This window comes from Sipha flava, unplaced genomic scaffold (assembly GCF_003268045.1).
Source record: "Sipha flava isolate LNK unplaced genomic scaffold, YSA_version1 166_pilon_pilon, whole genome shotgun sequence".
Lineage (NCBI taxonomy): Eukaryota > Metazoa > Arthropoda > Insecta > Hemiptera > Aphididae > Sipha > Sipha flava.
This window is the reverse complement of record NW_020271849.1, coordinates 298,308-316,129: the sequence shown is the minus strand read 5'-3', so window position 1 is coordinate 316,129 and position 17,822 is coordinate 298,308. Positions and strand designations below refer to the sequence as shown.

The 17,822-nt window shown below is 36.5% G+C and overlaps 1 long non-coding RNA gene across 3 annotated transcripts in view; it reads left to right on the top strand.

Moving 5' to 3' along the window:
* LOC112679672 overlaps nucleotides 1–17,822 on the top strand; it is a 120,745-nt gene that overhangs the window by 16,497 nt on the left and 86,426 nt on the right. The window lies entirely within an intron of this gene.

Here is a 17,822-nt window from a genome sequence, read left to right as displayed (position 1 = left end):
TCGCACGTCGTAGGGTTTGTCGAATAAAAAACTGTTCGCGCGATACGTAACACATAGATTGCGCCGAAGACTTGTCGTCCTACAATCGTAATCATTGCACTACGGTAACAACGGCATGAAATTATCATTGCCAATAGTGTAGTCGTATTGCGTAGCTGCACGATGATAACGATCAGGGGCGGAAATAGGGGTGGAAGACGGGGATTCATTCCCGGACGTAAAATTTTAGTGGGTGTAATTTTTGTAATTATTAATAACTAATTCGATATTTTAAACTTTGTTAAACACTGATATTCGGTTAAAACTCAATATGGATGCATGTATATTAATTATTAGAAAAAAAATCTCGAGAAGAGTATTTGATTATTGGTCTATGATATGGCGTAATTTTAAAATTTTCTCCGGTCGTGAAAATTCCTAGTTTCACCTCTGATGACGATGATAATAATTGCGGAGCCGTTGGCGGAACGGTCCCTGAGCGCCGTAGTCCTGGACTGAAGGAGCTCCGTCTCACTTAAATTAAATGAAAATCCTTTAACGTTCCTTATTAATTGCGCACCAGTTGTATTACGCGCGCGGTGACGTCGGCGGCCTCGTTTCGCCACTTTCGCCGTAATTTACGACCTCCTCCTCCTACTCCCTTTAAAAACATTCCTCGGACGAGTTCAGGTACGCGCGGGTGCGCATAATATAAACACCGACTTGTGGCCCGAGGGTATTAAAATTTTAAAAGCTCTCGCAGGAGCTGTGGGCGGTGGTGCACGAGACGGACGGCAAAAGCGATGGTTCCGAGATCGAGCTCGGTGGTTTTTACCGGAAACCAACGACGCAGTATCCGACGCAGCACAATAATAACAATGCACAATCGAACGTTTCTACGGCGCGTACACACCATTACGTCATCGATTATATCATAAGGAGTTGTTGCAAATGGCTAGTCCGTTTCAACCGGAACGCATCGTTTTCATGATTGGCCACCCGTTGCCGTTATTGATTTGCAAATTGTGGCCAATGGAAAACTTACAGCTTAGGTACATATCTGAAGAGTAATTCAAAATCTAAATATCTAATAATCTTAACACCAAAAATGACTTATAAACCTCTAAAATTCAATAAAAATGAGAAAAATTACCTTAAAATCAAAAATTGTTTAATATTTTATTTGTTAATTTTTAACAATGAAATATTCAAGTATTTTTAAATTGGTATAGCGCATAAATATTAACATTTAAATTTAAAATTCTTTTAAATATTGATCCTCAAAGTTAATAAGTTATTATTTTAATGTATAATTATGTAATTTTGTATAGTAAATACAATTCGTAAACATTAAATTATTAAAAAAAAATATGATTACAATAAGATAAGCTAGTACAATTATATATTCTATTTTTCCATAACTTTTCAACGTATTTTTCTAATGTAAGCTTTAAATTATTCTTATCGATAAATCGTTAACTTGATTTATTAAATACGTTTTATTTTTAGTCATCTGATCACAAATACAATAAATAAACGATCATTAGAAAATCGAAACTTCCTTCTCTGTAAAAAAAAAAAAATCAAATAAGAAAAACTATTGTTGTATAAAAACGTGAAAATTTCGCTTGATAAGATATAAGAACGTCAAGAGTTGATTGCATCACTGACACCGAGTATATTTTTTCCTTATCGTTAATGCGCGGATAAAATACTGGTTGAAAGTATTTTGTGTGAAGGTCATGCATGAGGGAATTTCACCATCAGAAATTTTGATCATAGAAAAAAAAAAACAAATCGAAAGTACGACTGCATGAAATATATACCTCGATCGATAATCATTAAAATCCATGCATTGAACAAAATAAAATATTTCCAGGTAACCGAGAAGCGAAAAAATGTACACGTGCAGCCCGAATTTGAATTACCATGGTATACCGCAATAATTAATATTATCTTGAGCCATTTCCGTGTCGTTTTACAATACAGCCCGCAATAGTTAGAATCGAATATTATGAATTCGCGCATGTGGTAAGAACTCAATAACTCTTGTTATTTTTTTGCCAGAAGCGGAAGACGCGCAGTTAGAATGATGATCAATGTGATCACTGTCTACGGTAATTTGTTTCGATCGATCGCACGTGCGTAGTGGTGACTTTTGTAAAACGTGAACCGCTCGACCACCGGTGATAGTGTTTGGATGCGGATGAACGGTACAGAAACGTTTCACGCGAAACCGTGAACCGAGAACGCGAAGAAACACAGGTACGCAATACGGAAAAAATAAAAATCGGAAAAAAGTTCAATAACCTTTATTGAAAACGTTGTTATAATTCATGCGCGGTTACTTGTCGTAAGCGGGGCCGGGTGTAACGCACGTAGACGACGTATTAAGCACCGCGTTAAGAAACTGTAGAGACATGCGTGGAAAAATGTTTTGTAAAAGAACCGGACACCTGTTGGACGAGCTCACGCGCGCGTTGTCGCGGACGATTCGTTTCGAAATCTCGCGGACACAGGGGGGCAGTGGAGCGGGGGTCGACAAACAAACAACAATACAATACCATACGCTCACGTATCATATTGTGTACCGGACGATCGTACACGTCATGGTACAACAGGACACGACACGCGTCCCGTGCAAGGGGCACTGACGCTGGTCATCCTGTAACGTAATATGATGATTATGTACGCGCACGTCTCGTAAACGGGCGCGGGGCGTCGGGTTTATACCGGGAAACCGGTGGTTTTTTTTGAAAAAGAAACGTCGAGGAGCAGAAAAATACCGAAGAGATTAAGTCACCACCAGACGGCACGTGAGAGACGAGAGTCGACGGCAAACGCGTTTACACGCGATGTACACAAACGTGCAACGGGCGGCCTGTTTCGGCTGCTCACATTTCCACGGGGATCTGCGCAGAAACGGCGGAAGACACATATTGAGTAGACGGCGACGCTGCAGTTATTTCGAAAACCAGAGATCGCATTGCCATGTGTCTTCTCAGCGGTGTAACCGAACCGTGCGAATACCATTTGATCAACGCAGTTGAAGCGCGGGGTAGGCTATGAGCTATGACAGCGACGCCAAAACTTTCTTTCTCGGCTGACCACCACCGGCAAACAATTGTCTTCGGGCGTGCGACCAAACGTAAAAGTACGAATAATGTCAATATTAATCGTACACGTAGTAGTTGTACAACCAGTGGCGCAACTAGCGGGTAAGTTGGCAAAGTGAAACTTTGGGGCCACTGATCGGTGGACAAAAATCGGTTTTCTATATTTTATTGTAAACATTCACTTGAAGCTTAAAATATAATTATTATATACATATTTATATAATTGTATAGTTTTATACAGTTATTATTTTTAATACTCTACGGAGTATTTTATACTACGAGTTATTGATTTAATAATGTTATAAAAGCATTACCATGGTTAAATAATAAATGGGGCCCAAGAATAGTTTTAAATAATAGAATGGTTTTAAATAACCAGTTTTCTTCCTATTTATAGAAATCCGTAATAGCAGCTCGACAAGCCATAGCCGGTAAACAGGAAAGTGGTGTTGCACAGATGGTTACTATTAACAGTAATTAAGCTTAAGTTAAGCATTTTATAGATAATTTTTTACAAAGAGCTCTAGAAATAATATGTTTTTAACTTATAAATTTGGAATATTTTAAAAAAGTTTATAGAACTATTTTTAATTTTATGAAATTATTAACGATGCAATGGTTTTGATTACCTTATGGGAGGGGAGGAAGTCGGGTACTTTTGGTTTTTTAAGATTATTTACATTTTTGGTTTGGAAGCCCCATTTTATATTTAGCTTTAGGGCCTCCAAATATCTGGTTGCGCCGGTGTGTACAACATGCATGTAGGTAAATATTGGACTTGTTTTCCTATATTTTATTGACTAATGAAAATATTACAATTCGTGGTCCACGCTATAGGTACGCATTCATTTTATCAGAACGTTATTTTAAGTGCAAGGATCGATATAAAATTGTAAAATTTTTATTTGAAAATAAAAGCAATAATTTAATAAAAAAAAAAAAAAAATATTATTTTATAAAACATTTACTTTTTTCCAGACAGATGGCCATACGAGGCTATTATTGGGTTATTAGAGGACTTATTATAAATTTTCAGAAAAGTAAGGAGCATTTCATCTGTAGGGTTGAGGTGTGGTTTAATAATGGGTACAGTATTTTCAGTCTAGTTTATTAAGATTTTTATTTATACATATTTTTCAGGTTGATTTTTCACTTCGGTGTAGTCCCAAATATTTCACTGATATATATTATCGTTATCGCCACTGAGGTGGGTCCGAAATTCCACAAACTAAAAGTGGTCGGCGATCTAAGTTTTCCTACTGCGACGCATACCAGTATCGCTGAGTGGTGCGAATATGCTTTCACATGGAATATTTACTTTCGGACCGTCCGTCAAAATGAAAATAACAGTCACCGGACTTGGGCAGTTTCTTGAGTATTGCGCCGAGATGAACCCGTCCGTAATGCTTTCGGCAGAGTGGACTTGAAAAATGCTATTTCCTATAGACTTCAGTCCACAGTTGTTACTCTGAGTAATCGTATACGACTGAAATACGATCTGAATATAATTATATTTATTATTATGGAAGCGTTCAAATATTGCATCAGCAGACTAGTGGGTAGGGAGGCTAAATCTCAAATCTGATATCCTCGTCGTATCTATCAAAATTCGAATTGACGCGCAAAAAAACAAATGTTGATGAATTACCGATAGCATCGAAGACGCACCGTTTTATTGTTCTTATTATTGTTTTTATTTTGATAATTGTAGAAATTAAATGTATAGAAATAAATAAAATAATTCAGGAGTGATCTATGAAAAAAAAATTGACGTAAGATAGGAATGGAGGGTAGTCACTGTCCAACGTACACCGTCATGTGAGAAAAATGAGGCAGTCAAAAAAGTTAAAATTGCTGCAGTAATACTTGAATGCTCCTTATACATGGTGGTGGATCTCGGTGAAATTATACGGACCAAAGGTCTCGCAAGTAGTCTGTAAATCCTGTATAAAATATATGTCATAATCCATTATATCAATCGAATTTTTAAGTTCACTAGGAAATAAATGTTATTATTCAACTGATGTTATGTTATTGACACAAACACGACGTACGCGTTTTGCAGAAACATCTTATTATGAGCCATTAATTAATATAATGCCACTATAAAACATCTTAAACCGTTTTGATTCTAGAAATGATTTCTATAGTAAACGGTTTAATATTTCATGTCACGAACAATATTAAATGATACAATTAATGCATAGAACGTCATATGTTATTAGGCGCACGGTTCCTAAACTTATGATTATCACTATTAAATTATGTTGCTATAGTTAATATAAATAGTAATATAAATTTGACGATCCGAAGTCAAAAATACGGTATATAACAATTATAGTAATTATAATTTATTATAATACGTATACGCATTATTATACCATAGTGGGCCGAGAGAGAGCAAATATTGAAATTTATTTATTTATTTATAATAATAATCAACGGGGCCATAAGTCCTTAAAAAAAAAAAAAAAAAATTACAGTGTAGAATTTAATAATGGCACTTGAAAACTAATAGACAGAGTAATAATTTAACAATTAAATTGGCATAAAATATAAAGAGTACCAAAAAACCGGTTAAAATAATAAATTATAATAATAATAATTTTGTCAAAAAAACTAATAGAATTAGGTAATGATATCAATGAAGATAATAATGATATAAAGTATAAAAAATAATAAAAACAAAAAAAATGTGTTTTTTTCTTTATTATACAAAGATAAATATAAAATAAATCAAGCGTTATGTTTTATAGTATTCGTTTTAAAAGCATGTTGAGATAAATTAAAAACATCCAAGATAGCCAAGATTTCACTAGCGTTTAATAGAGCTCTTGTAAAAATTTATTTTTGACATGGTTTGTTTTAAATTCTGGTATATAGAACAAATATGAATTTTCGAGTGTTCCTAATAGATATTCTGAATCCAATTAAACTTAACACATCTGGGCAGTCGTTATAACTATTTACATCATAATCAAACGTAACGTCCATTAAATTACGTCTGATAGAAAGATAACCAAGACCTTGAAATACATGGAAAGTGTCTTTGGTGATAGTGCGATGGGCAACATAAGTTATTTTCAGAATTTCATATTGAATATTATCTACTAAGAATCGTTTAATTGAGCTGAATAATTATCAGACCAAATTAATCAGCCGAGTTCTAGATTAGACCTGGCTAAGAAACTATTCAGAATTTGTAAACACAAAGGATTTCTAAGGCCCTTAGTATTTCTGTCATTAATTCCCAATATCTTACTTGTCTTATTGGCAATAATTTTATGATTTATTTCGTTATGAGATATCAGATTCAGAACGAAATATCAAGATCTATGATGGAATCATATACCTGCTTCAAGAGAATATTAATCGATTTGATAATTTCATGATACTTTTACTCCGTGAAAAAGTTATAACATCACATTTATCATAACTTGTGGGCATATAGTTACGCCTCGGCTTTGAGACCGTTCGGAGCGATTGGAAAAATAGGATCAATTAACCTGGTGACTAATTGCTGCACGCGACAAATTTACCGATCGTCGACGAAACGTTCGCGAACAACTCACCGGTTACCGTACAGAGAACGCGTTTATAACATACGTGAAAAGTGGCTCTGCGAAACACGGAGTTCGCGAGGCCGATCGAGCGTAATAAATAATCCAAGGTTGGGAGCACAGCGATCAGTAAGGTGCGAATGGCATTTGGAAGAGACCAATGTTAGAACGAACACGAACAATTCAGGTAGTGGTTTTGTGTTAACATAAATGAACGACGCCCAGGTCGTCGAGTATGTTAACCTTTTGGAAGAGTCGCGATCTCTTACCATGTTGCAGTCCGGATCTTAGCACGCGCCGATTTATTTGTCGATTTAAATCAATGCTCTGTACTTGGAAATATTTTAATAAACAACAGTTCAACTTGGATCGAGCAATTATTCGGAAACGTCCTAGCACACACATCATCCGTCCGAAACGTTGTATTGACGGGCACGCAACATTATAACGGTAATGATGGCCGCCCACGGAACCGGACGTGCGGGCGTGCCGTCGGACGCGTACGGCCGCTTACGCTTACGCTTACGATTAGCCAAATCCGGTCAACTCACGGACTGCGCGCGCCAGGACCAGACGGACATGTGCGGCAGCCCTCACACTCACGTCAATAGCTCGTCGTCGTCGTTACTGCGGTCGGGGCCCCTGCCCACCACTGACTCCACACGACTTTGTGCACCGCCATGAAATCCTCGCGCCACTGCCGTCGTTTGTAACCGCTACCGTTTGTCGTCGAAACTTGGCGCGCACGAACGTGTAACGTACAGGTCACTGATCATGTGGCACCGCCAAGTAAAAATGTTGGTGTCAAAATGGCTCCGAAAATTAGTAACCAATTCGTAGTAATTCACAACCACAGATTTGGAATTTTTAACCAACGTCGGCGTTAGGGGGAGGCGAAACAAGGCATTTGCCCTGGGCTTCGCGTCTTCATAGATCCCGCGCTTGAAATTTTAGTTGAAAAATATTTTGTACGGAAATCTCATAAAATAAAACGTGAAACGAGTGGATCGTCTGGCGAGTGTGATTTCTCGAGAAATCTGTTGACATATAACAAAATTATATTTAATTTCATAAATGCACTGAAGACGACCCGTGCGGCACGCCACGCGGTATGAAAAATGGGATACCTATAAAGTTTATCTTATCGCATTTGATGTACTTCATTATGTTCATTAATTATGTACATGTTTAAAGTTGTATCTTTGCTTCGTTCCTGTACTGCGTTCGAGATTCTCAGTTCCTATTCAGCACTAACTTCAGACGTATCTCTATCCATTCAGTATAAGCTCTACCTGTTACATCATCGAAGTTTTACCGATAAATTGCTCATATTGATTCGTTTAAAGTGACAATAAAATAACTGTAATATCATCGTTTAGCGTTTTGTGTTGAATACTATTATAGCCACTTAACATTCTTACACTTTCTAGATACCACATTCTGCTCGTCACAGCAGTACTACGAGTTTCCCGAATGTTTTTAGGTGGTATTAAACCGTATTCACTACACACGTGTATTCACACGATTGCTGCAGAATGGACGCCATGCGTTTTGAACGTGGTTTCCGAAGTGATTAGATTAATGGTTTCCTGTTGCTCTCCGTTCTGGAGTGTCGTCGTATTGTACGTTTTAAGGAGTAAATAATAATAATAATAATATGAAAAATTCGTTTTGAACACGTGTTTCTGGCCGTTGTCGTCGATGAAAATGTAACGCGTCAAGTCGAGGGCGGCAACGATCAAAGAATCTCATAAACATCGCAGCTATATATTAATATGCAGTACAAACCAATTATTTTCCGAACGTTTTATTATGTTATTATTAAATATTTGACTTGAGTTTTTGTTGACATACATATTTCAACGAAACGTTAATTTGAACTCAAACGTTGTCCGTATAATGATTATTATGAACTACGAAGACTATAGATAAGACTATGGATAAGAGCAGTGTACATCGCACAATGTACATGATATGCGCAGCTTAATTTAATCCGATGTTGTAGTTTGCTGTTTATTAAAATGTGAACGCGTTTATGGTTAAAATATTATTTCTGAAGCATGTATTTTCGTCCATTTGACATGGTGTGCTTATAGAACGCCGAGCAAATCATGTTGCCTTATCGGGCGTTAATTGATAAGACGTTTCGCGAGTGAAACGAACTTGGCGTTTAATAATAATTTATGGTTTTCGCTATAAGATAAAATAAATACGTATCGTTTTAATCAAAAGTATAATACGTCTGATATTAAAGTTCACTCCGTCCCACATGACTCTACACTGCAGAGCATTTTTATTTTTTTTTATTTAGATATAATAGTGAAATTCAAGTTTAAGCAGGTACAACTAGATGGTGTATAGGTTCTGTCATTTTTCCTATACTATATTTCAAATATAATTTTGTAATATTTCGCTACTGAAATGGTTAATTAAAATTAAATGTTGACTTCAATCAAATATCAATGTAAAGTAATAACATTTTAAACTCACCATCGAAATCAAACGCTGTTCCATGCTACATAATTCAATATACTGTCAAAAATATACTTGTTATTCTTACACTCTGGTGCTATATTTTTACCGCCATCTGTTTCAATTTATAAAGGACTTATTTTTCGCGATGCTTTACTTTACACTTTATTCGTAAAATTTAATAACAAGAGTTTTGTATTTCTGCCGGGTTAAATTACAATGAAAACATGCCCTCTCTGTACCATCGAAGACAGTATTATAATACATTCCCCGTTAAACGGAATATACATGTATATTAATAGGTTTGTTTTGTGTTTGTGCTTAAACTTGTAACCAAATATTGGTCGTTTCCCATTATTATTATTATTATTATTATTGAGCTTTATTCCGATCAAACAGTAACAAAAATAATACATTATTTACATAAACCTCCAAACGTACAGTCAACCGTTCTAAAATTTCGTAGAATACAAAACAATTCCTTTTCGACTTGATGAGTTTAACCTAAAATCAAACGAGCATATTGAACTAAAATTCGCGTCGATTATGTTAGCCACACGGTATCGATGTGTACACATCCGTTATGTAACGTACAACTTTATATTCTAGTTTAAATGTTTGGAAAGTATAACTATACTATGTTTGATAAATAACCTGTCGAATAGTTAAAAATTATAAACGATATTATGCGTATCTATTTATAAATCGTAATGGTAACCATCATAAGATTGCACATCTCGCCGTAAAGCTATCAATGTACAGTCGTCAAAGTTTGACTAAAGGAAAACGAGATGAAAAATTTAGTTTCAATTGCAGACAATGATGGCATAATTTGAAAGTATTCGTCGTAGCGCTGAAATGACATATGGACACAGCAAATGGTGATTCGTCTTTGAGAAATAAAACTTTTGTTTCCAAACTAAGTGCAAAAATGCCAAGGGATATGCGATGGAAGTATGATGTGGACACGAATGAAACATACATGTACACACACACACACACTCACACACACACACACACTCACGCATGTATATATATTTCGCATTGAAAAAAAGTTTTGAAAAGTTCAAAGACAGGCTAATGTGGGTCATGTACCCGAGATAGGGGAAAAGTTATACTGAATAAGGGCCTCTTGGCACATTATAATATTCTCATGACGGCTACGACTGTTTTCTATCCTTTTATTTACAATGTGCTTTTAAAAACATCAACTTATAAAAACAATGAGTACAATAATACACCATTAAAACATTCTGAGATTTTTTAACCAGAATATCTATTACAAAAGTTTATAACACAATAACATTAACCTCCCAGGAAAATAATTACTTACAAGCAATATTGTCGATATTGTTAACGCTGTTTTTATTTTTGAGGGTATTCTGTAAATAAACATGATTAATAAATAAGTAATAAATATGAAAAGCAATAAAAACCGTTTTGGTACGCAAAAACTACACTTTTTTTACAATGGAAATAATAAAATAACAAAATCGCGTTCATTATGTCACCGTTTTGACAATAGTTAATTTAATAAACAATATACGTATATGATTCGGTGATTATTATATTTTGTAGTTTTTAATTTACACGCCGGTAGAAAATTCGAGGCCAATATTATTATTTTTGTTTTATTTGAAAATATTTTATCAGGTAAATAACGTGAATTACTTAACCGTACACTTTTTAAATAACAATAATATGCATCAAGTTTTGTAGAAATTATGTCAAATAAATTCTATCGACGATATAAATACATTATATATATATTTACGGTATGACTATGCTTACCCATTTTATACTGTTGATAATATTTTGAATAATCTCATGACAACCTCTATCGCATACGCCTACACAATATTTACAAGTCACATGTAATGTTATTACATAATATTATAGTGACAAGGATTAACATTTCATGTTAACTAGTTATAAAATATAGGTTTACGCTTGTTCGGATTAAAATTATAAATTAAAAGCGGTTTACACCTAAGCCTATATTCAATAAATATTTTTCATTCTAGATTGTTATATTTTGTTTTTTTTTTCGATTTTGAACGTTTCTCCTGACAGATTATGTAATCTTAACTATTCGTTATTTTTTTCAACATTTCATCGAACTTTGTATTATATAGGAACGTCCATGTATGCGCATATAATATACATACTATTATGGACAACGATTCAGTTTGATCGACTAGACGAAATAGGAACTACTTAGCGCCGACTGTAATACGATTTAATAATTTATTATAAAATTAAGGATTTGCCAGCAGTGGATTCGTCAAATATATTATGATTTATGGCTGTCCGTCAGTATGTGTCACATTATAATCCTACAGGATATACAGGTATATAAAACGCATATTTTGAAATCATATATACTTCGGACCAACGTTAAGATATTGTGTCGATGGAACACATCAGTGAAAACGGTTAAATTAGTAAGAAAAATATTGTTGTAGAAATGACTTTCCAGTGGTGTGGTGAAGGTATTATTTTGGAGAAAATGCACCTCAAAGTGATCGGCGTTTGGGTAGTCTCACTGCCACAAAACACTTTGTTGACTGAGTATGTCATTGGAAATAGAAATATACAACGTAAAAAAAATGTGTCTCGTGTGACCTACGTCGGTCGGTTTTGCATAATTAAGAAAACACAAATCATTTTACAACGCAGATGTTTGCTAGAAATATCATAACGACCGCGAATGATTATACCCGTATGATATAATTCAGAATCCTTGGCGTCTCCGCTACCAAAAATATTTTATAAAAATAATAAAAAAATATAAGACGACTCCTAGACGACAGTAATGAGAACTGCAAAAAAAAAAGAAAAAAGAAAACTTCCAAAAAATAAAAATGTAATACTCAAATATTAACATTGCATTTCATGCAATGGATGATTGCAATGGATGCAATTCATGCGTTGGAAACTCCGTCACAAAATGGACAGGAGAGGTGGACGAGTCCTTTATGTACATTTTTTTTTCTCTTAACCAAAAACGATTTCAACACGCCACCGCGACTTACCGTCGTGAGCATTATGATCCTGCCTCGTGGACCACTTGGATTAAATTTTAAACCGTTACGTAACGTATTCCTGTACAGCTTATGAACCACTTCGTCAGGCGTAAAACATGAACGTATCGAGTTGTCCTCAGGTTCTCTCGGACGCGAATAAAATATACTGCAGGTGCACCGGGTTAAGTCCGCGTCTCGACAGACACAGTTCCACGACCGATGCAACGAGATGCCAATTTGCATTCGCGTATTTGCATTCGCCACCGGACACCGTAAGCAAATTACGTTGGTGAGCGTTAGTTTTTTTTACACATAATTTTCGTATTCTTTTTCGCATTCGATTTCCATTTTTGCGCTTTTATTTTATTCGCATGGAAAACCGGGCTCGGATCAGTTCGACGTCGATCTATAAGGCGCCCGAAAATTGAGCCACAACTAACTTTTTTTTCGAAAAGGTATACGGTAATTGGGCCATTACAGTTTTACATTTATTTCAGGTAGACCCGGTGATTAGGCCACTATTAAATTAATATTGCTACAGTACAATAATTTTTTAAATGTTTTATTCGGGTTTCAATCTGAAGTGTATATTATAATGAGAAGTATTGGAACGATGAAAGCAAGTAAACGAACTTTGATTTGTAAAAAATATATTTTTAATGAAATTCAAAATTATGAAGAAGGGAAAAAGAATAGATTTGAATTTGTATAATAGGTTCCATATTATTTAAAAAACAATTGTATTTTCGTGTACTTCTCAGAAAAAAATATTTATGACTAATTTTATTGACTTTTTATATTATATTAAATTTGTGAATCCTGCGTATTAAAAAACAATTATTGTATTTTATGCATTATAAAAATAATTATTAGTTAATGAACGTTGTATATTCGTATATTTTTATGCTGTACATTTATGGCCCAATCTCCCGGGTACACTTTAAAAATATAGATTTAATTTGCGGCCCGATCTCCGGATAGTAAAATGCAAACAAATGTTTTATACGAAGCAGGTAGATAAAATGTGGCCCAATTACCGATCTATACTGTCCATCGATCATAATATTATATGCAGCTGGTGGACAAGTTGCTACAGCAATGTTGGAGGTACAGTATCAACAACATGCAACGATATGTAACTATATTGCATGGTGTTCATATTATTTTGTCCACCCTCTGCATGCTTCGCAACGATCTCAGTATTTTTAAAGAAAGAAAACCGAGAGCCCAACGGACGTTGTTGGATTCATTTAAAGCGGGCTCCGTGAACGTAATAATAATTATTATACTAAGGTTATTTATTGTTATTTTGACGATGAACCTAAGACGGGATCAGGGTGCTTTTTTACGGAAATAATAAAAGGGCGCCCTGCATACACCCCATGTTCGCGAAATCCATATTTTTTTTTAAGAAAAAAAAAAAAAAAAAAAACGGGTGTCGGGCGAAAAGCTCGTACGCGTTCTGCACGCGGTACAACGGACGGAGGAACACCACAGTCGCCGGGAGCGATCGCGCGCGCATGCAGTCCGCGTTCAAACGAGACCGGATTCGACGAGGACACCGGTACCGGTGCAGCGAACGGGGGCGATAGGGGGCGCGCACGTGTGTAGACGTACGTATTTCGCGTGCGTGCAGATCTGATGAGATCCGAGTTGGCGGCTCGCTAGAGGGGACGTAAACGAATTGTTCATTTTCCGGCCGGACATTGCGGGACGTGCAAAAGCCCGGGCGAACACACCCCCTCGCCGACGGGTTCGCCGTGTACACTGACAAACTGCCGCGACTGTTGCGACGGATGGGGGTGAGGGAGGGCGCACGGGGTGATTTGGCGGAGCGCACGGTACACGCTCCGCAAACACGACCGCCGAAGCTTCCGCGCAAACACGATGAATGTTTAATCGCTACCCGGTGTTTGCTCTCCCGTTCCCGAAAATCGTCTGTCCCGCGAACCCGAAGTCTCCGCGCGCGCCCCCGCGGTGTACCGTGGACGTGCCGTGCTTGTACACTTGTCGTGTGTGCTCTAAACCTGTACCGACCTGTACCGCGACCGGGGACGGCGCACACGTTCGTTAAGTCAAGTTACGTAAAGTTCGTTAAATATTGACAAGTCCCGCGCACTCGGGGACACGCGTTATTAACGATACGAGCAGTACCGTGTGCGAACAACCGCGCGCGCCCAACGACAGACGTTGGTTTCGATTCATCGTCTCCGGCGACGGAGGCTCGGCGAACCTCAGGCCCGTGTTGAGCTCTCGTGGTGCCCATGGCGAATCACTGTACTTACGCAACCACCCCCGACCCCTAAATGGGAATTTTGCATTTCTTTCTACAAATAACCATTTGACACATATAAAGCATTGAGATGTATGATTACTAATAAACTCTTCAAATGTTTTTGTTTTACAGTTGTGTTAGATGGTTTTCAATTTATTTCAATTTCAATATTACAACGGTACTTTTCTTGCATTTATAGAGGTAAATCGATCCACCACATTATCGAATGAAATTGTTTTGACTGCATGTTTCTCTGTTGCTAATACAGCCATACTGGCTACTTTGACCTATTTTCGATCTAAGATAGTTTTTTTTATAATTTTCAGCTTCTTTCATAATTAGCTGCTTTGACAGGAATAGTTACAAATATTCGTAGTGCCACCTCCTATACAAATCTTGTAAAGGGACTGATGAATATGCTTCAGAATATTAATTTTTATGATCTTAAGTTATTTTAATTTTTCAATGTTGTGGAGTTTGGTATATGTATTATTTCACAAAATAATCAAATAAATTTAGAAAAATATAAATTTTTCAAATATTTCGTGAAAAATATTATCTAGGTAGTGTTGAAATTTGTAGCCCTCTTAGAATTACGCCCCTGGCCCATGCCCTCTTGCCCTGCACTAAATCCTCGCCTCGAAGCGATGAGACTGTAATATAATTAACAATCGTCGCGTTCGTTAATAATTATCGCGATTTGACTCGATCTTAATCGCACCGTTGATGGTATAGCAAGGCCACCAGAAGAAACGCAAATGACGCGTTCCGGAGGCGCCCGTTTGAGATTTTGATAGAATAAATTATCAAAAAATAAAAAGTAAAATTACCTAGAGAGTATGTCAACGTTGATGTCAAGCAGTTTTTTCTCATTCCGTCTGTCTCACCATCGCTATTCCGCTACCGTCGGCTCACTCACTCTCTCTCTCTCTCACACACACTCTCTTACACTCGTTTATTCCGCTATCGTTTGATAAATGAAAAAAAAAAAGGGGAAAAAAAGAATAGTTCGAATTGCCACGACGTCGTTTCAAAACGATTTTTTTTTCGTTTTCCGCTGAAAAGAAGCTCGTTAAAAAGTTTTTTTTTTTTAAATTGAACAAGGAAGTGCTGTAGAGATTCCCGTCTGTCATTGTCATCGCTTCGCCTGAAACGTCAACGCCACAGAAGACACCAATTTTGCCCGATTTAATGATTCATTCATTCACAGCTGCCATTTCTACGTCACCACCATCGCCGCCGCCGCCGCCGAACCCCTGGGTCGTCTATCGATTTCGTCTGGGGTGATTATTGTACTTAGCCGAAGGCATAGCGTGAGCGAAGGGACGGACGTATATGGGCATTGTTGGATGTGGCGTGCGCGTGCGACTTCGACAAAGACGTGGTCGTTGTGTTTTTACATGCCAAACGCAGAGCGCGTATATGGAATAAATCAATCAGTAAAATATACCCGTGGTAATAAAATGGGAAAAGAGGGAAAAAACCAACTTTTATACAGACGGACCGAGGCGTGAAGGGGAACGTTTAATTGCGTGACACTGGTCGGTGCACCGAGGCGTCAGAGGGAAAAAAAAACCCGAGAGACAAAAATCTAAAGGGAGAAAAATAAGTCTTCCCTGAAATAAAACAAAAGTTTCGTTCGTTGTTTTTATGATCTTGTGGGGTGAAAAAAAAATTCTATCCAGGAACGGTAACAAACAGGCGAGCGTTTAAAGGTTCAGCAACGAACGTTGGATTTAAAATCCTTTCTCGTCCTCGTTCGCTGCTGCAGCATACGCTTAAGCATAACGATGATGATAACGATAACAATACTCCTATGAAAATTATTTAATGTATTCCGCAGTGTATACACGCATATGTATATTTATGTATATGAAGGTGTTTTGCAGCTCGATTCGTATACTAAGCCACCTGCTCCGCGTACACGTGATTGCGTTTTACGCGCGAAATAAGTATACGCACTTATATTAACACGCGTACCCTAATACCTACGATTATATAAATAAGACATGAGGGTGTTATAAATGTTGGACTGTTGGGCGAACATATATGTATATAAGCTTAAAATATATATTATATTAAGATGTACCTCGAACGCCTCCTACGCAGCGGGGCGATTCGTTTTAATTTTAACGGTTTAATGGTCGCCCGCATTTAAAATCCGTTGCAGTACGCACCTATGTACAATACGTGCACGCAAGCGTTCGCATAAAGTTATGATTACGTAAATGCCCTGGTTCTGATTGAATTATTTACGGATAATAGGAATTAAATTTCACCGAGCTGTTCGACTAGCGGACGATACTCCTTTCGCCCAAAAATGGCCATCCTCTTTTCACCCATATTCTCTTTTCAAGTAAAGCTGAAAAAAATAGTTTCGCCTTTTCGCCCGAAAATAATTACATTGTTTTCGCCCACGGTTTCACGTTCAATATTTTGGAAACCAATGTTTCAAAGTGACAATCTTGTCTGGTTAGTTTAGGTTGGAAACACAAAAAACGTTGGGTTAGGTTAGCCTAAGACTATCGATCGCTTAACATATAAAAAAAAATATTGGAAATTAATTATTTATTGTTATGGAAAAATTATTATAAAAGGTTGGTTATTTTTCGTACAACCGTGACGGAAGTTAGATTTTTGAGGTGGGACAAACGGTATTCCACCGGTATCACGTCAATTGTTCGACGAAAATAGTTCACGCGACAGTTTTACTGTTTTACTTTTGACACATATATTAAATTAGATTAAATTAATTTGTTTAAATTATAATTAAATATATTAATTATAATTAAATTACTTATATAAATCAAATAAACTAGCAACACTAAATTAACCTATCATATAAACGGAAATACCTTTGCTATCAACACTGCCATAGTCTCACCATCTAAGTCGATTCGATGATTAAATTATAAAATTATATAGTATATTAATTTAAATGTTCGAACGCTCAATTTTTCTTACACAAAACATTTCTAACATATGACCATTCAACCAGTTTTACTTAGAAAACGTGAGCTTCAAACAAACGATATTCGAATTGGAAATCCTCGATCCCTTTTACCTTCAATATTCTCTTTTATTATTCTATGGGTTACTTCATTTTCGTATTTCGATATGTAACCCATCATGTTCCATCGTCTTGTTCTGATGGTTTTGTTCATCTATTTCAAATGTACCGTCGACTCTCTGTTTCTGTCTCTGAGGTTTACCTTGGAGTGATATAAGGGAAAAACAAAACGATTGCTATTCGACATATTTTAATTATAGAATGGCTATTGGTTTGCTCTAATTATCGATGGGGACGGAAACATAGCGCGGGGGTTAAACGTTCACCGTCAGCGCGTGGATATCACGAACAGTTTTGGACGCACCTTTAAAGTTCAAACAAATA